The sequence below is a fragment of the Heterodontus francisci genome, chromosome 5 (genome assembly GCF_036365525.1).
Source record: "Heterodontus francisci isolate sHetFra1 chromosome 5, sHetFra1.hap1, whole genome shotgun sequence".
In the NCBI taxonomy this organism is placed as follows: domain Eukaryota; kingdom Metazoa; phylum Chordata; class Chondrichthyes; order Heterodontiformes; family Heterodontidae; genus Heterodontus; species Heterodontus francisci.
The window spans coordinates 19,056,450-19,081,528 of record NC_090375.1 but is presented as its reverse complement, the minus strand read 5'-3'; positions in this window follow the sequence as shown (position 1 = coordinate 19,081,528).

Sequence of the window (25,079 nt, the reverse complement as noted above, 5' to 3'; positions counted from 1 at the left end):
GTTGTACAGAACTTTGGTAAGGTCACAGCTGGAGTAGTGTCTGCAATTCTGGTCGCCACATTATAGGAAGGATGTGGTTGCATTGGAGGGGGTGCAGAGGCGATTCACCAGGATGTTGCCTGGGATGGAACATTTAAGCTATGAAGCGAGGTTGGATAGGCTTGGGTTGTTTTCACTGGAGCAGAGAAGACTGAGGAGTGACCTGATCGAGGTGTAGAAGGTTATGAGGGGCATGGACAGGGTGGATAGGGAGCAGCTGTTCCCCTTAGTTGAAGGGTCAATTATGAGAGGCCACAAGTTTAAGGTGAGGGGCGGGAGGTTGAAGGGGGATTTGAGGAAGAACTTTTTTACCCAGAGGGTGGTGATGGTCTAGAATGCCCTGCCTGGGAGGGTGGTAGAGGCAGGTTGCCTCACATCCTTTAAAAAGTACCTGGATGAGCACTTGGCACGTCATAACATTCAAGGCTATGGGCCAAGTGCTGGCAAATGGGATTAGGTAGACAGATCTGGTGTTTAAATGCATCGGTGCAGACTCGATGGGCCGAAGAGCCTCTTCTGCACTGTATTATTCTGTGATTCTGTGAAATAACAAAAAACGTCAGGAGACCAAAACAGTGCCCAAACTCCAGGTACAGTCTCACCACAGCCCTTTGCAACTGCAGCAAGACTTACACATTCTTACACTCCAACTCCTCTGCAATCAAGACCAACATACTATCTGCTTGCTGTACCTGCATGTTAACTTGCTAGGTTAACTTGCTATCTACAAGAGGATACAGCAGAATAGTGTTACTGGACTAGTAATCCAGAAGATGAGACTAATATTCCAGCAGCACAGTGGTTAGCACCGCAGCCTCACAGCTCCAGTGACCCGGGTTCAATTCTGGGTACTGCCTGTGTGGAGTTTGCAAGTTCTTCCTGTGACCGTGTGGGTTTCCGCCAGGTGCTCTGGTTTCCACCCACAGCCAAAGACTTACAGGTTGATAGGGAAATTGGCCATTGTAAATTGCCCCTAGTGTAGGTAGGACGGAGAAGAATTGAGGGAAGGTGGGGATGTGGTAGGGAATATGGGATTGGTATAAATGGGTGGTTGTTGGTCAACACAGACTCAGTGGGCCGAAGGGCCTGTTTCAGTGCTGTATCTCTAAATAAATAAATAAACATGAGTTCAAATGCTGCCAAGGTAGCTGGGGAATTTAGGTTCAATTAATCAATAAATTTGGGATAAAAAGCCAGCCATCAATAACGATGAACATGAAAATAGCAGATTGTCATTTTAAAAAACACGTCTCATTCACTAATATCTTGCAGGGAAAGAAGTCTGCTGTTCTTACCCGGTCTGGCCTACATACGACTCCAGACCGACAGCAGTGACTATGACTGCCCTCTGAAATAGCCTAGCAAGCTGCTCAGCTGCATCAAACTACTATGGAAAAGTTGAATAAAACTGCCATCGACCTTGGCATCTGAAATGGCAAAGGCACACCCTATACAGACAACCCTCCAAAGTCTTCCTCAAATACATCTGAGGGCTTGTGCCAAAAATGGGAGAACTGTCCCACAGAGTAGTCAAGCAACAATCCAACATAGTCATACTCAATGAATCAGACCTTACAGCCCAGACTCCTCCATCACTAGCCACAGATGGCAGCAGCAAAGTGGATTACAGTCATGAGGGAGAAGCACTGGCAGTCCTCACCATTAGCTCCCAGTCTGATGGCATCTGATGGTCAACCCGCTCAACAAAACCATTGATATCTTTCTGGAGTCTACAGCTAGCCTCTTCATTATCACTACATGGCCAATTTTTGTGTCATCAGAAAATTTCCCAATCATGCCTCCCACTTTTAAGTCCAAATCATTAATATATACCTGCAGCAGATGGTGAGGGAAAAACCTACTTGTCCTTCACCAATCTACCTGTTGCAGATGTAGCTGTTCACGATACACTGAAAGTTTGTCACTGAAAGTGGCAACGCAGGTGGATAAGGTAGTCAAGAAGACATACGGCATGCTTGCCTTCATCGGTTGGGGCATAGAGTATAAAAATTGGCAAGTCATGTTGCAGCTGTACAGAACCTTAGTTAGGCCACACTTAGAATATTGCGTGCAATTCTGGTCGCCACACTACCAGAAGGACGTGGAGGCTTTGGAGAGGGTACAGAGAAGGTTTACCAGCATGTTGCCTGGTCTGGAGGGCATTAGCTATGAGGAGAGGTGGGAAAAACTCGGATTGTTTTCACTGGAACGACGGAGGTGGAGGGGCGACATAATAGAGGTTTACAAAGTTATGAGCGGCATGGACAGAGTGGATAGTCAGAAGCTTTTTCCCAGGGTGGAAGAGTCAGTTACCAGGGGACATAGGTTTAAGGTGCAAGGGGCAAAGTTTAGAGGGGATGTACGAGGCAAGCTTTTTACACAGAGGGTGGTGAGTGCCTGGAACTTGCTGCCAGGGGAGGTGGTGGAAGCAGATACGATAGCGACGTTTAAGAGACATCTTGACAAATACATGAATAGGAAGGGAATAGAGGGATATGGGCCCCGGAAGTGCAGAAGGTGTTAGTTTAGGCAGGCAACAAGATCGGCGCAGGCTTGGAGGGCCGAATGGCCTGTTCCTGTGCTGTACTGTTCTTTGATAGTATCGGGAGGAATGACCATGACCCAGTCCTAATTCTTTAAAATATCAAGGGATATGAGGATAGTGCAGTAAAAGGGTGCTAAAGTAGAAGATCAGCCATGATCTCATTGAATGGCGGAACGGGCTCAAAGGGCTCCATGGCCTACTCCTGCCCCTATTTCTTATATTCTGGTGAAACTAAGTCCAATCTTCACATTGAGGATACCCTCCATCATGTTGTGTGGCATTACCACTGGGCTAAATGGGATAGACTCAGAAAAGATCGAGCAGCTCAAAACTGGGTATCCATGAGGAGCTGGGGGCCATCAGCAGCAGCAAAATTACGTTCAACCACAATCTGTAACCTCTTGAGCTGGCATATCCAGCAGTGTACCATTACCACTAAGGCAGAGGACCAACCCAAGTTCAATAAGGAGTGTAGGAGAGTATGCCAGCATCAGAACCAGGCATACCTAAAAATGAGGTGACAACCTAGTGAAGTTACAATACAAGACTACATGCATGCTAAACAGCGGAAACAGCATGTTGTAGGCAAAGCTGAGCGATCCCACAACCAACGGATCAGATCATGATGGTGGACAATTCAACAACTAACAGGAGGAGGAAGCTCCACATATAACCCATTCTCAATGATGGGGGAGCCCAGAACATCAGTGCAAAGGTCAAAGCTGAATCATTCGCAACCATCTTCAGCCAGAAGTGCCGAGTGGATGATCCATCTCGGCCTCCTCCTGAGGTCCTCAGCATCACAGATGTCAGTCTTTAGCCTATTCGATTCACATGACATGATATCAAGAAAAGGCTGAATGCATTGGATACAGCAAAATAACAAATAACATCCGTGCCACACAGGTGCCAGGCAATGACCATCTCCAACAAGAGGGAATCTAACCATCTCCCCTTGATGATTAACGGCATTACCATCGCTGAATCCCCGCCATAAACATCCTGGGGTATTTTGAAATATTTAGATGAACACTTGAAATGCCATAGCATACAAGGCTATGGGCCAAGTGCTGGAAAATTGGATTAGAATAGTTAGGTGCTCGATGGCCGACACAAACACGATAGGCCGAAGGGCCTGTTTCTGCGCTATATAACTCTATGACTCTATGGGGGTCAGAAACTTAACTGGATCAACCATATAAATACTGTAGCTACAAGAGCAAGTCAGAAGCTGGGAATTCTGCAGCGAGTAACTCAGCTCCTGACTCCCCAATGCCTGTCCACCATCTACAAGGCATAAGTCAGGAGTGTGATGGAATACTCTCCACATGTCTGGATGGGTGCAGCTCCAGCAACACTCAAGAAGCTCGTCACCATCCAGGACAAAGCAGCCCGCTTGATTGGCACCCCATCCACAAATATTCACTCCCTCCACCACTGATGCACAGAAATAGCAGTATGTACCATAAACAAGATGCAGTGCTGCAACTCTTCAAGCCTCCTTCGAGAGCACCTTCTAAACCCACAACAGGGCAGGAGATATATGGGAACACCACCTCCTGCAAGTTACTCTCCAAGTCACACACCATGCTGACCTTGGAACAGTATCAGTCGTTCCTTCACTCTTGCTGGGTCAAAATCCTGGAACTCCCTTCCTAACACCACATGGACTGCAGCGGTTCAAAAAGGCAGTTCACTACCACCTTCTCAAGGGCAATTAGGGATGGGCAATAAATCTGGCCTAGCCAGCGATGCTTACATCCCATGAATGATTAAAATAAAAGGCCATAGGTCCTGACAATAGGCCAACTGCAATACTGAAGACTTGCGCTCCAGAACTAGCAGCGCTAGTTCCAGTACAGCTACAACACTGGCATCTACCCAACAATGCGGAAAATTGCCCAGTTATGTCTTGTCCACAGAAAGAACAAATCCAATCCAGCCAATTACCGCCCATTGAGTCTACTCTCAATGATCAGTAGTGATGTTGTCGACAGTGCTATCAAACGGCACTTACTCAGCAATAACCTGCTCATTGACGCTCAGTTTGGGTTCTGCCAGGGCCATTTGGCTCCTCACCTCATTACAACCTTGGGTCAAACATGGACAAAAGAGCTGAATTCAAGAGGTGAGGTGAGAGTGACTGCTCTTGACACCAAGATAGCATTAGATCACGTCCGAGCAAAATTGAAGTCATTTGGATCAGGGGGAAATTGCTCCACTGGTTGGAGTCATACCTAGAACAAAGGAAGATGGTTGTGGTTGTCGGAGGCCAATCATCTCAGTCCCAGGACATTGCTGCAGAAGTTCCTCAGGGTAGTGGCCCAGGCCCAACCATCTTCAGCTGCTTCATCAATAACCTTCCCTCCATCATAAGGTCAGAAGTGGGAATGTTAGCTGATGATTGCACAATGTTCAGCACCATTTGTGAGTCCTCAGATACTGAAGCAGTCCGTGTTCATGTGCAGCAACATTCAGGCTTGGGCTGATAAATGGCAAGTAACATTCGCAACACATAAGTGCCAGGCAAAAAGCCAACACACCATACGCCTTCTTAACAACCCTATCAACTTGGGTGGCAACTTTGAGCGATCTATGGACATGGACCCCAAGATCCCTCTGTTCCTCCACACTACCAAGAATCCTGTCTTTAAGCCCGTATTCCGCATTCAAATTCAACCTTTCCTCATAAAATAGCCCGCCCACTTCAGGTATCAGTTTAGTAAACCTTCTCTGTACTGCCTCCAATGCATTTACATCCTTCCTTACATAAGGAGACCAATACTGTACACAGTACTCCAGATGTGGTCTCACCAATGCCGTGTATAGCTGAAGCATAACCTCCCTACTTTTGTATTCAATTCCCCTCGCGATAAATGATAACATTCTATTAGCTTTCTTAATTACTTGCTGTACCTGCATACTAACCTTTTGCGATTCATGCACTAAGACACCCAGATCCCTCTGCCACACCATCAACTTCCTGGGGGTCACCATTGACCAGTAACTGAACTAAACCAGCCGCATAAATAGTGTGGCTACAAGAGCAGGTCAGTGGCTGGGAATTCTGCAGTGAGTAACTCACATCCTGTCTCCCCAAAGCCTGTACACCATATACAAGGCACAAATCAAGAGTGTGATGGAACACTCTTCAAATGCCTGGATGAGTGCAGCTACAACAAGACTCAAGAAGCTCACCACCATCCAGCACAAAGCAGCACATCCACCACCTTAAACATTCACTCCCTCCATATTGTTCTAGGAAACTGTCTTGAATGCATTTCATGAGCTCTGTCTCCAAACTACTTTTGCCAATTTGATTTGCCCAGTCTATATGAAGATTAAAATTCCCCATTCCTGGTTCAGTAACATGTTTGATTTTTAAATTCTTATCCTCACTTCCTGCCTACTTCTGTAACCTTCCCCAGCCCTACAGCCTTCTGAGATCTCTGGGCACCTCCAGTTCTGACCTCTTGCGCATCCCCAATTTTCTTCGCTCCACCATCAGCAGCTGTGCCTTCAGCTGCCAAGGCCCTAAGCTCTGGAATTCCCACCCTACATCTCTGCACCTCTCTCTCCTCCTTTAATACTCTTCAAAACATACTACCTGTCCCAATATCTCATGTAGCTCGGTATCACATTATGTTTATTACTCACTCTTGTGAAGTGTCTTGGAATGTTTTACCACATTAAAGCTGCTACGTAAATGAAAGTTGTTGTTGTTTCTCCCTTTCTGGTTCTGTTTGGTTGAGTTCGCATTATGACTGCTGTGGCTGTTCAAAGTGCAACAAATTTCTAAGTTTTTGAAAGCTGTGCTGCCAAGTCCAGCAAGTCTCATTAAACCTCTGATTCCAATGTTATTGAGTCCCCATCCTCGATTTAACAATTTTTGGCCTGGCCTCTTTACTCATAATTCAGCTTAGCCCTATGAAACAAGCTTAATACTGCCTAGATGGCCTGGTCCATTGGAAATTGGCTTTTTAATGGTATGTAGCACTTCTAAGTTGGTAGAAAATTCAGCAATTAATTGCCTTTTCTGCCTTTTCATTAGTTGCTTGCTTTTCCTTACTGTTTTGGTGTGAATGTACATTGCAGGATTTTTCTACAATAGTCTTGCTTTCTGCTGTGCTTTCTCTTTGTACCAAGCTTCATGGTCAGGAAGGGAATTCCTCTGGGGACTGCAATGGCGCTCCTGGTCCTGGGGGAGGAAGGGCAGCATTTAAGGGGGGGGAAAGAGAGGCACATACAACTACTCCTCACTCATTATGTAAAAGGGCTACCTATCAACCTGCAAGTCTTTTGGCTGTGGGAGTAAACCGGAGCACCCGGAGTAAACCCACGCAGACACAGGGAGAACTTGCAAACTCCACACAGACAGTACCCAGTATTGAACCCGGGTCCCTGGAGCTGTGAGGCTGCGGTGCTAACCACTGCGCCACTGTCAATATGATAATGACCAGCTAATCTGTTTTTGTGATCTTGATTGAGGGATAAATATTGGCCAGGACACCAGAGAGAACTCCCCTGCTCTTCCTTAAAATAGTGCCATGGGACCTTCACATCCACCCAAGCAAGCAGATGGGGCCTTGGTTTAACGTCTCATCCAAAAGACAACACCGCCAACAGTGCAGCGCTCCCTCAGTATTGCACTCAAGCCCTGGAGGGGGACTTGAACCCAAAACCTTGTAGATGAGAATCTTCGTCCTGCAGATCAGTTTTTTGTTTCTCCGTGGCCATTTTTCTAGTCAGCCAAAGTTGGTGGCTGCCTTTCCAATGCGTGTGCTGAGCTCTTCATCAAGGGACAGTTTGTCTGTCACTGTAGATCCAAGGTAGCAGAATTTGCTGACTGCTGTGTTGTTGCTGAGTCTGATCACAGATGGAGACACAACACCCTGTCCCATGATGACAGTGACACTGATGGCGAGGGAGAACATGACACAGGCATGGGACAGACAATCCATGATCCTTTGGAGCTGGTCATCCGTCTGGGCAACTAGTGCAGCATCATCAGCATACAGAAGTTCTCTGACCAGGACATGCTGCACTTTTGTCTTGGCTTTCAGTCTTAATCGGTTGAGGAGTTCACCATCTGATCGTGTGTGGAGGTACACTCCTTCCATGTTGGCACGGAAAGCATAGGTCAGGAGGACAAAGAAAAAAAGATACAAAACAGAGTAGGGGCTAAGACACAGCACTGTTTCACCCCATTCTTGATCTCAAAAACTGTCAGAGGTGGAGCGGCCGAACTGAATGGTGCCTTGCATGTTATCATGGAAGAACCAGATGAGACTGCAAAGCTTGGGAGGACAGTTGATTTTCTCTTCTATCCGGTAGAGGCTTGTCCTGCTCATGATGTCAAATGTTTTTTGCGAGATGTACAAAAGCAAAGCAAAATGGTGTTTTCTGTTCTCTGCACTTCTCTTGAATCTGACATGGGGAGAAGATCATGTCGACTGTGGATCTGCCTGTTTTGAAGCCACATTATACCTCCAGTTATATGCTGTTGGCTAGTCAATGGAGCATCATTAGAATTATTTCGGCAATGACACACAAGTGAAGGGAAACTGGGCATCTGGGACCTGAATGAACAGGGCAAGCAACTGTGTATCTCCTTAACCAATCAGATTGAAGGATTGTGAAATTAACAGCAAAGACTGAGAAGGTAAATGAGAGTGGATGAATTCATGTCAAATTAGGTACAGAATGAGAAATAGAGGGGGAAGGAAAATTTGGATTGAGAGAGAGAGAAAAAAAATAGAAGAAAGGAGAAGTAAAAAAGAAATTAAGCTCAAATTTTACATTTTCAAAATCTCCAGCAATTAAAACCCGAAGGAATGAGACTTGTCAAGTTAATTTTCAGTGCCAGAGAGGGTCATTGGCAGTAATTAACATTTATCAAGTCACTAAATTGTTACGTAGACTGATGTGGAACAAGACTTAACTTTCTGTAGACTGTTTACTTTGTATCTACCCTGCAAATACAGCAACTGCACACTATTCAAATCCTTTCAATGGTGAGCCAGACAGCAAGATGCCATTTCTGCAAAGCTAAAGAGTGGACCAACTTGGACAGCAACTTTTGGATTTCCAAGAATGCCGACCAGAGGTCATAGGAGGAAGTTCAGATGATGGAGATGAATAGACAGATCAGAAAAGGAGGAGGGATAGCCCTGATAGTAAAGGATGACATAAGGAGATTAGTGAGAAAGGATCTTGGCTCGGAAGATCAGGAAGTAGAATCAGTATGAGTGGAGATTAGGAATAGCAAGAGTCAGAAAACACTGGTGGGAGTAGTTTTACAGGCCCCTTAACAGTGGTTATACCATTAGACAGAGCATTAAATAAGAGATTATGGGAGCATGTAAGAAAGGCAATATAATAATTGTGGGTTACTTTAATCTTCATATAGACTGGACTAATCAAATTGGCAAAGAGATCTGGAAGATGAGTTTGTAGAATACATTCATGGCAGTTTCCTGGAGCAATACATTGTGGAACCAACCAGGGATAAAGCTATTTTAGATCTAGTATTGTGCAATGAAGCAGGTTTAATTAGTAATCTCATAGTAAAAGCTCCACTGGGAAATAGTGATCATAATGCAATTGAATTTTATAGTGAGCTCGAAAATGACATCTTCAAAGAATCTTTAATTTATACAATGCAAATTACATAGGGGAGAGCTGGCTAAGATTGATTGGGTAAATAGCCTAAAAGGTGTAGCAGTAAATAAACAGCGAGAAACATTTAACGAAACAATGTTCAACAAAAATGTATTCCATTGAAAAACAAAAACTCAGCAAGAAAGATCCATCCGTGGCTTACTAAGCAAGTTAAAGATCGTATTATGAACATAGAAACATAGTAAATAGGAGCAGGAGTAGGCCATTTGGTCCCTCGAGCCTGCTCTGCCATTCAACTAGATCGTGGCTGATCTTTTACCTCAATGCCATTTTCCCACACGATTAGATTAAAAGGAGGCTTATAATATTGCAAAGAATAATAGTAAGTCTGAGGATTGAGTGTGTTTTAGAAATCAGCACAGGGCCACCAAACAGTTGATAAAAAGCGAAAAAGTAGAATGTAAGAGTAAACAAGCCAAGAAAATAAAAACAGATTGTAAGAGCTTTAACAAGTATATAAAAAGGAACAGAGTTATTAAAGTAAATGTATGTCCTTTAGAAGCAGACAGAGGAGAGATTATCATGGGGAATGAGGAAATGGCATACAGTGAACAAATATTTTGTGTCTGTCTTCACAGTAGAAAACACAAGTTACACACCAGAAATACAGGGTCGCCGAGGCATCTAAAAAAAGAGAGGAAATTAAGGTAATTCATATCAGCAGACAAAAAGTATTGGAAGAGCTCGAGGGACTAAAATCTGACTAATCCCCAGGACCTGATGGCCTACATCCTAGGGTTCTAAAGGAGGTATCTGCAGAGACGGTGGACACGCTGGTTAGGATATTTCAAAATTACCTAGATTCTGGAATGGTCCCAGCAAATTGAAGCTAGAAAATGTAACAACACTAGTCAAGAAATGAGGGACAGAGAAAACAGGAAACTACAGGCCAGTTAGCTTGACATCAGTCATTGGGAAAGTGCTGCAATCTATTATTAAAGAAGTCTTAACAATGCACTGATCAAAGTCAACATGGTTTTATGAAAGGGAAATCATATTTGACAAATTTATTAGAGCTTTTTTAAGAATGCAGATAGTAGGATAGATAAAGGGGAGCCAGTAGATGGATACTTGGATTTCCAAAAGGCATTCGATAAGGTGTCATATAAAAGGTTAAGACACAAGGCCTCATGGAGTTGGGGGGTGATATATTAGCTTAGATCGAGGATTGGTTAATGGACAGGAAGCAAAAAGTAAGGATAGATGGGGTATTTTCCAGTTAGAAACATAGAAAATAGGAGCAGGAGTAGGCCAAACCTGCTCCGCCATTCATTATGATCATGGCTGATCATCCAACTCAGAAATCTGTTCCTGCTTTCGCCCCATACCCTTTGATCCCGTTAGACCCAAGAGTGGGCAGGCTGTGACTCGTGGAGTACCACAAGGATCAGTGCTTGTGCCTCAGCTATTTACAAACTACATTAATGACTTCGATGAAGAGACCAAGAGTAATGTATCTAACTTTGCTGATGATACACAGCTTTTCTTTTATTCATTCATGGGATGTGGGCGCGCTGGCCAGGCCGGCATTTGTTGCCCATTTGGAATTGCCCTTGAGAAGGTGGAAGTGAGCTGCCTTCTTGAACCGCTGCAGTCCATGTGGGGTAGGTACACCCACAGTGCTATTAGGAAGGGAGTTCCAGGATTTTGACCCAGCGACAGTGAAGGAATGGCGATATAGTTCCAAGTCAGTATGGTGTGTGACTTGGAGGGGAACTTGCAGGTGGTGGTGTTCCCATGTATTTGCTGCTCTTGTCCTTCTAGTTGGTAGAGGTTGTGGGCTTGGAAGGTGCTGTCTGAGGAGACTTGGTGCATTGCTGCAGTGCATCTTGTAGATGGTACACACTGCTGCTACTGTGCGTCGGTGATGCAGGGAGTGAATGTTTGTGGATGGGGTCAATCTAGCTGGCTGCTTTGTCCTGGATGGTGTCGGCTTCTTGAATGTTGTTGGAGCTGCACCCATCCAGGCAAGTGGAGAGTATTCCACCACACTCCTGACTTGTGCCTTGTAGATGGTGGACAGACTTTGGGGAGTCAGAAGGTGAGTTACTTGCCTCAGGATTCCTAGCCTCTGACCTGCTCTTGTAGCCACGGTATTTATATGGCCACTCCAGTTCAGTTTCTGCTCAATGGTAGCCCCAAGGATGTTAATAGTAGGGGATTCAGCAATGGTAATGCTGTTGAATGTCAAGGGGAGATGGTTAGACTCTCTCTTGTTGGAGATGGTCATTGCCTGGCACTTGTGTGGCGCAAATGTTACTTGACACTTATCAGCCCAAGCCTGGATATTGACACAGGCTGCTTCAGTAGGAGCAACAGGGTGGTGGTGATAGGAGATTTTAATTTTCCCAACATTGACTGGGATTCGCTTAGTGTTAGAGGTCCAGATGGAGCAGAATTTGTAAGGAGCATCCAGGAAGGTTTTCTAGAGCAGTATGTAAATAGTCCAACTTGGGAAGGGGCCATACTGGACCTGGTGTTGGGGAATGAGCCCGGCCAGGTGGTTGAAGTTTCAGTAGGGGACTACTTTGGGAATAGTGATCACAATTCCGTAAGCTTTAAAATACTCATGGACAAAGACGAGAGTGGTCCTAAAGGAAGAGTGCTAAATTGGGGGAAGGCCAACTATACCAAAATTCGGCAGGAGCTGGGAAATGTAGATTGGGAGCAGCTGTTTGAAGGTAAATCCACATGTGATATGTGGGAGGCTTTTAAAGAGAGGTTGATTAGCGTTCAGGGGAGACATGTTCCTGTGAAAATGAGGGATAGAAATGGCAAGATTAGGGAACCATGGATGACAGGTGAAATTGTGAGACTAGCTAAGAGGAAAAAGGAAGCATACATAAGGTGTAGGCGGCTGATGAAAGACGAAGCTTTGAAAGAATATCGGGAATGTAGGACCAATCTGAAACGAGGAATTAAGAGGGCTAAAAGGGGTCATGAAATATCTTTAGCAAACAGGGTTAAGGAAAATCCCAAAGCCTTTTATTCATATATAAGGAGAAAGAGGGTAACTAGAGAAAGGATTGGCCCACTAAAGGACAAAGGAGGAATGTTATGCTTGGACTCAGAGAAAATGGGTGAGATTCTAAACGAGTACTTTGCATCGGTATTCACCGAGGAGAGGGACATGACGGATGTTGAGGTTAGGAACAGATGTTTGATTACTCTAGGTCAAGTCGGCATAAGGAGGGAGGAAGTGTTGGGTATTCTAAAGGGCATTAAGGTGGACAAGTCCCCAGGTCCGGATGGGATCTATCCCAGGTTACTGAGGGAAGCGAGAGAGGAAATAGCTGGGGCCTTAACAGATATCTTTGCAGCATCCTTAAACACGGGTGAGGTCCCGGAGGACTGGAGAATTGCTAATGTTGTCCCCTTGTTTAAGAAGGGTAGCAGGGATAATCCAGGTAATTATAGACCGGTGAGCCTGACGTCAGTGGTAGGGAAGCTGCTGGAGAAGATACTGAGGGATAGGATCTATTCCCATTTGGAAGAAAATGGGCTCATCAGTGATAGGCAACATGGTTTTGTGCAGGGAAGGTCATGTCTTACCAACTTAATAGAATTCTTTGAGGAAGTGACAAAGTTGATTGATGAGGGAAGGGCTGTCGATGTCATATACATGGACTTCAGTAAGGCGTTTGATAAGGTTCCCCATGGCAGGCTGATGGAGAAAGTGAAGGCGCTTGGGGTCCAAGGTGTACTAGCTAGATGGATAAAGAACTGGCTGGGCAACAGGAGACAGAGAGTAGCAGTAGAGGGGAGTTTCTCAAAATGGAGACGTGTGACCAGTGGTGTTCCACAGGGATCCGTGCTGGGACCACTGTTGTTTGTGATATACATTAATGATTTGGAGGAAAGTATAGGTGGACTGATTAGCAAGTTTGCAGACGACACTAAGGTTGGTGGAGTAGCAGATAGTGAAGGGGACTGTCAGAGAATACAGCAGAATATAGATAGATTAGAGAGTTGGGCAGAGAAATGGCAGATGGAGTTCAATCAGGGCAAATGCGAGGTGATGCATTTTGGAAGATCCAATTCAAGAGTGAACTATACAGTAAATGGAAAAGTCCTGGGGAAAATTGATGTCCAGAGAGATTTGGGTGTTCAGGTCCACTGTTCCCTGAAGGTGGCAACGCAGGTAAATAGAGTGGTCAAGAAGGCATACGGTATGCTTTCCTTCATCGGACGGGGCATTGAGTACAAGAGTTGGCAGGTCATGTTACAGTTGTATAGGACTTTGGTTCGGCCACATTTGGAATACTGCGTACAGTTCTGGTCGCCACATTATCAAAAGGATGTGGATGCTTTGGAGAGGGTGCAGAGGAGGTTCACCAGGATGTTGCCTGGTATGGAGGGCGCTAGCTATGAAGGGAGGTTGAGTAGATTAGGATTATTTTCATTAGAAAGACGGAGGTTGAGGGGGGACCTGATTGAGGTGTACAAAATCATGAGAGGTATAGACAGGGTGGACAGCAAGAGGCTTTTTCCCAGAGTGGGGGTTTCAATTACTAGAGGACACGAGTTCAAAGTGAAAGGGGAAATGTTTAGGGGGGATATGCGTGGAAAGTTCTTTACGCAGAGGGTGGTGGGCACCTGGAACGCATTGCCAGCGGACGTGGTAGACGCGGGCACGATGGAGTCTTTTAAGATGTATCTAGACAGATACATGAATGGGCAGGAAGAAAAGAGATACAGAACCTTAGAAAATAGGCGACATATTTAGAGAGAGGATCTGGATCGGCGCAGGCTTGGAGGGCCGAAGGGCCTGTTCCTGTGCTGTAATTATCTTTGTTCTTCTTTGTTCTTTGTTCTAGTATCTGAGGAGTCACAAATGGTGCTGAACATTGTGCAATCATCAGCGAACCTTCCCCACTTCTGACCTTATGATTGAAGGAAGGTCATTGATGAAGCAGCTGAAGATGGTTGGGCCTCGGACACTACCCTGAGGAACTCCTGCAGTGATGTCCTGGAGCTCAAATGATTGACCTCCAACAACCACAACCATCTTCCTTTGCACTAGGTATGACTCCAACCAGTGGAGGGTTTTCCCCCTGATTCCCATTGACCTCAGTTTTGCTAGGGCTCCTTGATGCCATACTCGGTCAAATGCTGCCTTGATGTCAAGGGCAGTCACTCTCACCTCACCTCTTGAGTTCAGCTCTTTTGTCCATGTTTGAACCAAGGCTGTAATGAGGTCAGGAGCTGAGTGACCCTGGCGGAATCCAAACTGAGCGTCACTGAGCAAGTTATTGCTAAGCAAGTGCCGCTTGATGGCATTGTTGATGACACCTTCCATCACTTTACTGATGATTGAAAGTAGGCTGACGGGGCGGTAATTGGCCGGGTTGGACTTGTCCTGCTTTTTGTGAACAGGACAATTTTCCTGGGCAATTTTCCACATTGCAGGGTAGATGCCAGTGTTGTAGCTGTACTGGAACAGCTTGGCTAGGGGCGCGGCAAGTTCTGGAGCACAGGTCATCAGTACAATTGCCGGAATATTGTCAGGGCCCATAGCTTTTGCAGTATCCAGTGCCTTCAGCCGTTTCTTGATATCACGCGGAGTGAATCGAATTGGCTGAAGTCTGGCATCTGTGATGCTGGGGACTTCAGGAGGAGGCTGAGATGGATCATCAACTCGGCACTTCCGGTGAGAATGTAAGCTGTGACAGAAGCAAACAATTAGAAAGGCAAATGGCATGTTGGCCTTTATTGCAAGGGGGTTGGGGTACAGGAATAAAGAAGTCTTGCTACAATTGTACAGGGCTTAGATGAGTCTACCCTGGAATTCTGTGTGCAGTTTTGATCTCCATGTTTAAAAAAGGACATATTTGCCTTGGAGGCAGCACTAGTTTTGTCCCTTGGATGAGAGGGTTGTCCTATGATGAGAGGCTGAGTAAATTGGGCCTACAATCTCAGGAGGAGAGCCTCAGGATAAAGGTTTGATCATTTAGGACTGAGATGAAGAGAAATTTCTTCACTCAAAGGGTTGTGAATCTTTGGAATTCTTTATCCCAGAGGGTTGTGGATTCTTCATCATTAAATATATTTAAGGCTGAGATAGACAGATTTTTAGTCTCTCAGGGAATCAAGGGATATGGGGAACAGGTGAGAAAGTGGAACTGAAGCCAAAGGTCAGCCTTAATCATAATGAATGGAGGAGCAGGCTTGACGGGCTGTATGGTCTATTCCTGCTCCTATTTCTTACGTTATTATACAGAGGGTGATGTTTAAAATTGAGAACACTAATTGAGGGATCGGCGTAGTGAACTGTTTTGAAGTCTCGGCTAGACAGGTGGACTCAAATGGGCATATCTGTCCCACAAATTCCGACGCTCCGAAAAGAATCAGACGCCGCACCACTGGCTGCTCCAAAACCAGTCATTAAGAGATTCTCCTCAATCACTGCTTGAGAAAGTGCCTTTTTCTGATTATTCAGTTAAGGCCCCCAGGCTTTAAGCACTTTTCTTCAAAGTAGCAATTATTTTTAAAGAAATGCTGCATCTTATGTATCCTCATGAGATATAATGAGGATCATAAAGTGGTTCCAGTTATGACTGCAAAGTTTTTGCTTGTCTTAATCTCTCATGGTTTTAAACAGCTTTTTATGTCATCTCCCCAACACTGAGCCTGTCCTGTTGAATAGTTTTCCTAAACACATCTAGAAGGAGCGTCCCAGCTGTGGGCAGTGAGAGGCCAATGTGGGTGACAAGGTTTGATGGGGAGAATATAACCCACAGCATTCTCCAGCACCACATCAAGCGTGATGGCATTAAAGATTCCAGGGACAGACCACCCACATTAACTGGAGAGACTGCAGAAGCTGAAATTTTTCTCCTTAAAGCAGGGAGGGGTAGGGGAGACTTAATATGGAAAATCTTGAGGCATTTTGACAGAGTAAATCGGGAGCAACTGTTTACACTGGCAGGAGGGTCAGTAACCAGACGACACAGATTTAAGATAAGTGGAAAACGAAGCAGAGAGGAAATGGGGAGGTTTTTTTACACAGCGAGTTGTTATGGTCTGAAGCACTGTGCTTGAAAGGGTGGTGGAAGCAAATTCAGTAGTAATTTTCAAAAGGGAATTGGATAAATACTTGAATGGGGCAAAAAATTACACAGTTATGGGAAAAGACGCAGGTATAATTGGATAACTCTACCAAAGGGCTTGTAGAGGCACAGTGGGCTGAGTGGCCTCCTTTTGTGCTGTATGATTCTATGATGACATCAATTCAGTTGGCGTAATGAACTCAAGTGAGCCATTTCACTGGAAAAATAAAACTTTTCTTCATTTCCCAGAGGTAGCTGACAGTGAGGAATGGGCACAAGGTGGAAACTTCAATTATCTGCCCTTCTATGTGGGATTTGAAGCCACATTCCATTTCTTATTCATTTTCCAGAGCTGTGGAAATGCTGAAGTCATAGTGGATAATTGGAATGAGGCTACAGTTGACCTAACCCACGCCTTAATAATTGGTTTAATTGCTGTATTTCGTGACTGTGCAGGAAAACTGCTTCTATTTCTCTGCCCAGTTAAACACAAACTGGCAGAAATTCAACCAAAACTTAATTTCCACCCAAAACTCAATTTTCTGCCTGCCTTTGCCCAAAACAGAACATTTTCCAATAGGTGGAAGATACCTCCTGTTGTGTGCACTTTCCCTGCTCCAGTGTTGCTGAGCTCCCACAGATGCACACAGATTAGTTTTCAAGAATGCTAACTTGATCTATGGGATTCTTTAGACTCTTTTCCAAGAGAATGTTGAGTGCATCTTGGAAAACCAAGTTCTCAGTCTAATTCCCTTTGAGGTTCTCTGGAGGAAGATGGGTGGTATTCATCTTGAGGTGGGGTGCAGCACAAAATGAGCGATAGCAACAATGGCTGCCTGTTTTATGACATTCCCGATTCTCTTTATGATTTGTCTTAAATGGAAGAGGGAATTGGGTGAAAAGTAAAATGAACAGCTGACAGCATGATTGCCAAACCTCCCCTCCCCTTCATTGTGTGTAATGAGGGACATCAGTTATGTGGAGAAATTGGACAAACTGAGGTTGTTCTTCTTAGAGCAGAGAAAGTTATTGAGTATATTCTCTGGAGTTTAGAAGAATGAGAGGTGACCGTATTGAAATGTGTAAAATTCTGAGAGGGCTTGACAACAGGACTCAACAAGAGATGACACAGTTTTGGACTTAGTTTTAGGAAATGAAGCTGGGCAGGTGGAAAGAGTGGCAGTGGGAAAGGATTTTGGTGGTAGTGATCATAATTCAGTTAGTTTGAACGTAATTATGGAAAAGGACAAGGATAGAATAGAGAGTTCTCAATTGGGGCAAGGCCAATTTTACTAAGCTGAGGAGTGATTTAGCCAAAGTGGACGGGAAACAGCTACTTGAAGGTAAATCAGTGTCAGAGCAGTGGGAACAATTCAAAGGGAAGATTCAAGGGGTCCAGAGTAAACATGTTCCCACAAAAAACGACCAAATCTCGAGCTCCCTGGATGTCAAGGAGCTTAGAGGGCAAGATAACGCAGAAAAGGAAAGCTTATGTCTGACACCGAGAACTCAGTCATTGGGAAAATCTATTCTAGAGGATGTGATAAATGGATATTGGATAATAATGATCTGATTGGGCATAGCCAACATGGATTTATGAATGGGAAATCATGTTTGACGAACCTGTTGGAGTTTTTTGAGGAGGTTATGGACAGAATTGATTAGGGGGAGTCAGTGGACGTGGTATACTTGGATTTTCAGAAGGCTTTTGATAAAGTCTCCCACAGGAGGTTGTTTAGCAAAATTAAAGCACATGGGATAGGAGGTAATGTACTGGCATGGATTAAGGATTGATTAACACGTGCCGTCCCATTCACAATTGGAAAAGCCGGCGGGTTCACAAAGGCAGAAGGTATTGTGGCAGAAGGTAAGTTTAGGGGTCTCACTCTGCATACCTAAAGGGAGGAGGGAGGGGGCATTACCGGGGTCTCACTCTGCACACTGGAAGGGAGGACGGATGGGGGTATACACAGGGGTTTCACACTGCATACTGGAAGGAAGGAGGGGGGGATTCACAGGGGTCTCAACTCTGCATACTAGAAGGAAGGAGGGAGGGGGTATTACAGGGGTCTCACTTTGCATTCTTAAAGGGAAGGGGTCTGGGATTACACGTGGGAAAGCTATGCTGGCATGGAGGTGGGTATTGTGTACCACCCCTCCATTAACAGTGTATGCTCTGTGTTTATTTGTGTTTGTGAGGGAGCAATCGCACACTAAGCACCCTGTGTGTGGGGAGGGTGCCAGGAAGGGCAGGACCATTAAGGTTTTATGGATGGTGGGGGCAATCGATTCAGCTGGTAGGATCTTGATGTGGTCATGCTGTGCCACTCTGAGTGTTGGCCAAGATGGGCAATGCCATGGCACGCCACATAGTTGATCCCAGAAAGCAGCTGATGCTCCCGCCAACACCAATCCATGCCCTGTTAGGAACCTTCAAATACATGAAGGGGTCAACTTTATTTATCACGTGGAAATAGGTATGGCTCATCCTACATTGTGTGATCCTCTGCTCGTGAGGATCGGAATGCACCAGAGGCAATATCAACAGGCAGGTGTGATCCACATAGAGGCACCTGGTTGCAAGCAGCAGCCCCCAAGGGGAGCTCACCATTACGATTGCCGTGCATCTACGGGCCCCACATGATATGCCATCGGATGTCAGAGCCCCAGTGTCAGAGGCGATTGCGCATGTAGAGAAAGTGGTGACACATCTCTGTGCCCTGCTCAAGGATGACCTGCAGCCCATGGGCTCCAGGGACATCCCATGCCTTTGTTCCTCATCGTGGCAGCGGTTCTCATGCCTGACGCCTCTGCAGCTTTTTAGGGGCCCCACCAGAGACCTTCGTGGGGTCACACAGTCAGCAGAGCAGGTCACTGATGCCCTGCACCGGGGGGGCCAGTGAGGATGTCCACTTCAGGACAGACTCTCACAGCCAGGCGCAGAGGACCATTGTTTCTGGCACCATTGCTGGAGAACCCTAGGTTATAATGTTCATAGACTGCCCTCATGTGGCCATCAGGCCTCCCGCCAGGCTACGACCTGCAGATGTCACCATTGAAGAGATCCTCTCAATCTAGGTGAAGCTACTATGTCATCACCGGATATGTTTCATGCAAATCTGTGCCGCTTCGCAGGCAGCTGCCATGATACCTGGGTCCTGCGCCAGTCCCAGCTGCCACTGCTGTTCACTGAACTGGCTTAGATGGAGGGGTGACGTCTTGGAGACAAGGGCTATCCTTTGCAGACATGGCTCCTGACACCAGTGAGAGACCGCCACCACTGCTGCAGAGGAGAGATACAATGCCAGCCACTGAGCTACAAGAGCCGCCATTGAGCAGGAGATCGGCATGCTGAAAGAGCACCTCCTGGTGGTAGGGTGATGCCCTGCACTCGGGGCTGAAAAGGCCAGCTCCTTTCTTTGCTGCTTGCTGTGCTCTGCACAACTGCGCACCCGATATGGGGCAGGCCTGGCATGATGAGGAGAGACGTCAACAGGATTCCTCCTTGGACTATGAGGACGCTGAGGACCTACAACAGGAAAGATGCATGGCACAGCAGATGGCACCCAGGCTCTGCACGCAGGGCCAGCAGTGAGCTAGGGATGTACGCAAGTGGCTTATCAGACAAAGGCTGTTCCATATGAACGGACATGAGCTCTGCAAGCCACGCATCACCCTCATTCACCTGCTGTGCACCAGTCCACATCTGCAGCATCTCGGTGTAAACCATTAGAGGCAGCAGCTGACTGAGCCAATGTCCATGTCACTGAATCTGTGGAGACACTCATGAGTAATGGTGGCATGGCAATGATGTTATTGCATATGTTGGCTTTTCTGAAGGGCCAACTGTGAAAAGGGATGTGACGTTGGTGCTACATGCTGGCACACATCAATCACACAGAGAAACGGACATATTTAGTTTAGAGATACAGCACTGAAACAGGCCCTTCGGCCCACCGAGTCTGTGCCGACCATCAACCACCCATTTATACTAATCCTACACTAATTCCATATTCCTACCACATCCCCACCTGTCCCTATATTTCCCTACCACCTACCTATACTAGGGGCAATTTATAATGGCCAATTAACCTATCAACCTGCAAGTCTTTGGCATGTGGGAGGAAACCGGAGCACCTGGAGGAAACCCACGCAGACACAGGGAGAACTTGCAAACTCCACACAGGCAGTACCCAGAATTGAACCCGGGTCCCTGGAGCTGTGAGGCTGCGGTGCTAACCACTGCGCCACTGTGCCATCACATATGTTGTTGAGGAACATTTAGTGAAAGATGTATTTACAGTGCTGTGACACCCATGCATTCCCATTGGTGTCAGTGTATTCTCTTCAAACGCTTGCGAGTGCTCCTTCTTGGTCCAACCTCTGCGCTAGCAGCCTGACTGGAGGAAGGCTGCTGATGTGATTGCCCTTTGGCTGTGGATGACTTTGGCCGTTGTCCTCTGCCTGCACGAGGCCTGGCGGGCCCCAGATGGCTGGGGGAGTGCTCGTTCATCCTCATCCAGCTTTGGACCCTTTGATGGCCCCACAGCTACTCACCTCCTCTGCTATCTCCAGCCAGGCTGCCTTGTTCAGGCGGGAGTTAGCCTCTTCTTACCATCGCTGGTGAAAAGGACCTCTCGTCTTGTCCACACAGCCGGGAGGAGAGTGAACCGGGAAGCATCGTTGAACTGTGGGGCCACCCTAGAGCACCCCTCTACCATCCTCGGTTTTTGGTATGGTCCTTTAAATGCAAATTGACTTCCACAGTGAAAGTGAAAGTGCTCGAACTTCTGGCTGCAAGGTTTTTCTTGCACAAGTTTGCAAAACAATGCAGGATTAGTGAGGAAATCTGTGCTGTTGTCGTGGTTTTTCATCTATTACACAGTGACACATGTTCACAAATACTTTGCTTCTCTAGCAGCTGATCATAATTATTGATATTATAGTTCTGGTTGGCAATGCAGCTGGAATATGAACATATTTTCCTGTTTTTTAACAAAGATTGTTTCATTGCAGTTACATGTCTTTTCACATAACAGTCGGCAGAGAAATGAATACAGATTCCAAATGCATATTAGTCTGCGGCTTTTCACAGTCAGATGATTAGAAGCCCAGAGTATGTAGATATTCTTCAATTATGGTTTTATTTCTGTTGTGTATTTGCCTTTTATGGTACATTTACGTCTCATGTCCGGCTATGTGCAAAATTAAGATTATTCACCCAGGTGTAACACGCCTACAAGAAGGAATGCTGCACTTGATTGGAAGAAGAGGATGGCAACTTCACAGGACACTGGGACACAGCAGGGTAAGTATAAGGCAACAAAGCAGAAAGTGCTGGGGAAGCTCAGCAGGTCAGACAGCATCTGTGGAGAGAGAAGCACAGACGTGAAAGTTAACTCTGTTTCTCTCTCCACAGATGCTGCCTGACCTGTTGAATTTCTCCAGCATTTTCTGTTTTGCTGCCAGGTTGACAGCAGCCCCACTCTTCAATACTGAGATAAGTATTTCTTTGGCAGCTGTCAGGAAGCAGGTGCTGGGGTGCTTTAAATAGGGTCCAGCACCTGCTACATGGCTCTCGAAAGGTCCCGCACTGCATCAGATATCCCGCCTCTCCCCATGTAATATGTAAAAAAAATTGGCTTAAGGACAAAACACAGTCAGTCACAGCAAATGGTTGTTTTTCAGATTGGAGGATGGTAATTTTTTTTATGCATTCATGGGATGTGGGCGTCGCTGGCCAGGCCAGCATTTATTGCCCTTCCCTAATTGCCCTTGAGAAGGTGGTGGTGAGCTGCCTTCTTGAACCGCTGCAGTCCATGTGGGGTAGGTATACTGCTTTTTTTGCAATATAGAAATGACTTGGATTTTGGAATGCAGAGTCGAATCTCAAAATTTGCCAATGACACCAAACTTGAAGGTGTGGCAAACAGTGAGGATGATATGAACCACCTGCAACAGGACATAGATAAGCTAGCAGAATGGGCAGAGAGGTGACAGATGGAATTTAACATTAATAAGTGTGAGATGATGCATTTTGGCAGAAGGAATAGGGAGCGGTAATATATACTTAATGGCACCGTTCTAAAGAGTGTGCAGGAACAGAGGGACCTGGGGGTGCAGGTGCATTGATCTTTGAAGGTGGCAGGACATATTGAGAGAGTGGTTAGTAAAGCACATGGAATCTTGGGCTTCATAAATAGAGGCATTGAATATAAAAGGAGGGAAGTTATGCTGAACCTTTATAAAGCTCTGGTTAGGTCCCAACTGGAGTATTGTGTTCAGTTCTGGTCACCACACTTTAGGAAGGATGTGAGGGTGCAGAGGAGATTTACCAGAATGGTTCTAGGGATGAAGTATTTTAGTTACACGATTAGGTTGTAGAAGCTTGGATTGTTCTCCTCAGAGCAAAGAAGATTGAGGGGAGATTTAATAGAAGTGTTTCCGATTATGACAGGCTTAGATAAGTTAGACAAGGAAAGGCTGTTCCCATTAGCTGATGGTACAAGGACTAGGCGGACACAGATTGAAAGTTTTGGGCAAGAGATGCTGCGGGAATGTGATGAAGAACTTTTTTTATGCAGCGGGTGGTAATGACCTGGAACTCACTGCCCACAAGGGTGGTGGAAGCAGAGACGATGAATGACTTGAAGAGAAATTTGGATGGCCACTTGAAGGAAATAAACTTGCAGGGCCATGGGGACCAAGCAGGGGCAGTGGGACTGACTGGATTGCTCTGTGGAGAGCCAACATGGACTCGATAGGCTGAATGTCCTCTTTCTGTGCCATATATGACTCCATGACTAAATTTCTTCAGTTAGAGGAATTGTAAACCTTGGAATTCTGTACCCCAGTGAGCTCAGATGTTGAGCATATTCAATAATGAGATCAACAGATTTTTGGATTTTAAGGGAATCTTAAGAGATGTGAGGATGGGGTAGGAAAGTGAAGTTAATGTAGAATTTCAGCCATGATCTTATTGAATGGCAGAGCAGATTTGAGGGGCCATATAGCCTACTCTTGCTCGAATTTCTTGTGTTCTTATTAAGAGGAGATTTGATCAAGATTTTCAATATCTTGAACAGTTTTGGTGGAGTTTTTTTTTATTCATTCATGGGATGAGGGCGTCGCTGGCCAGGCCAGCATTTATTGCCCATCCCTAATTGCTCTTAAGGTGGTGGTGAGCTGCCTTCTTGAACCGCTGCAGTCCATGTGGGGTAAGTACACCCACTGTGCTGTTTGGGAGCAAGTTGCAGGATTTTGACCCAGTGACAGTGAAGAAACAGTGATATAGTACCAATTCAGGATGGTATGTTGCTTGGAGGTAAACTTGCAGGTGAAGATGTTCCCATGTGCCTGCTGCCCTTGTTCTTCTGGGTGGTAGAAATTGTGGGTTTGGAAGGCACATGGGCGGAACAGTGGCGCAGTGGTTAGCACCGCAGCCTCAAAGCTCCAGGGACCCGGGTTCGATTCTGGGTACTGCCTGTGCGGAGTTTGCAAGTTCTCCCTGTGTCTGCGTGGGTTTTTGCCGGGTGCTCCGGTTTCCTCCCACAGCCAAAGACTTGCAGGTGGTAGGTAATTGGCCATTGTAAATTGCCCCAAGTGTAGGTAGGTGATAGGGAATATGGGATTACTGTAGGGTTAGTATAAATGGGTGGTTGTTGGTCGGCACAGACTCGGTGGGCTGAAGGGCCTGTTTCAGTGCTGTATCTCTAAAAAAAAAATAAAAGGCACCGCAGTGCATCTTATTCATGGTATACACTGCAGCCACTGTGCATCGTTGTGAGGGAATGAATGTTTAAGGTGATGGATGGGGGTTCCGATCAAGCGGGCTGCATTATCCTGGATGGTGTCAAGCTTCTTGAGTGTTGTTGGAGCTGCACCCATCCAGGCAAGTGCAGAGTATTCCATCACACTCCTGACTTGTGCCTTGTAGATGCTGGACAGGCTTTGGGGAGTAAGGAGGTGAGTTACTCGCTGCAGAACTTCCAACCTCCAACCTGCTCTTGCAGTCACAGTATTTGTATGGCTGGTCCAGTTGAGTTTCTGGTCAAGTTGACCTCCAGGATGTTGATGATGAGGGAATTCAGCAATGGTAATGCATTGAATGTCAAGGGGAGATGGTTAGATTCTCTCTTGTTGGAGATAGACACTACCTGGCACTTGTGTGACGCAAATTTTACTTGCCACTTATCAGCCCGCTTGAATAAGGAGAAACTCTTCCCAGTGGCTGAAGGGTCAGTAGCCAGAGGACACAGAATTAAGGTAATTGGCAAAAGAACCAAAGGCAACCTGAGGCAAATTTTTTTTGCACAGCGAATTGTTGTGATCTGAAATGTACTGCCTGAAAGGGTGTTGGAAGCAGATTCAATAATAACTTTCAAAAGGGAAAAAATTTTACAAGCTTTTGAGGAAGACTAGGGATTGGAGGGAGGTGGGACTAATTGGAAAGCTTTACCAAATAGCTGGCACAGACATGATTGGCCAAGTGGCCTCTTTCTGTGCTGCATCATTTTATGATTTGATTTGTTGTTATCAAGCACTCATGCACCTCCTGGGCCACAAGGAAACAGAGAAAATAAGAGACAGAAAGGAAACATAAAAATTCAACCATTTATAATCTTAAAAATCTCTAAGAACAATTTATTACCTGCAGGAATTAGACTCCACACTTTCATTTGTGCCCTTTCTGGACTCGAGAGGTTGAGTGGCATTACAGGAACAGAAATCTCCTTGTTAAAAGGTCCTTAAACCATTAAGTACCA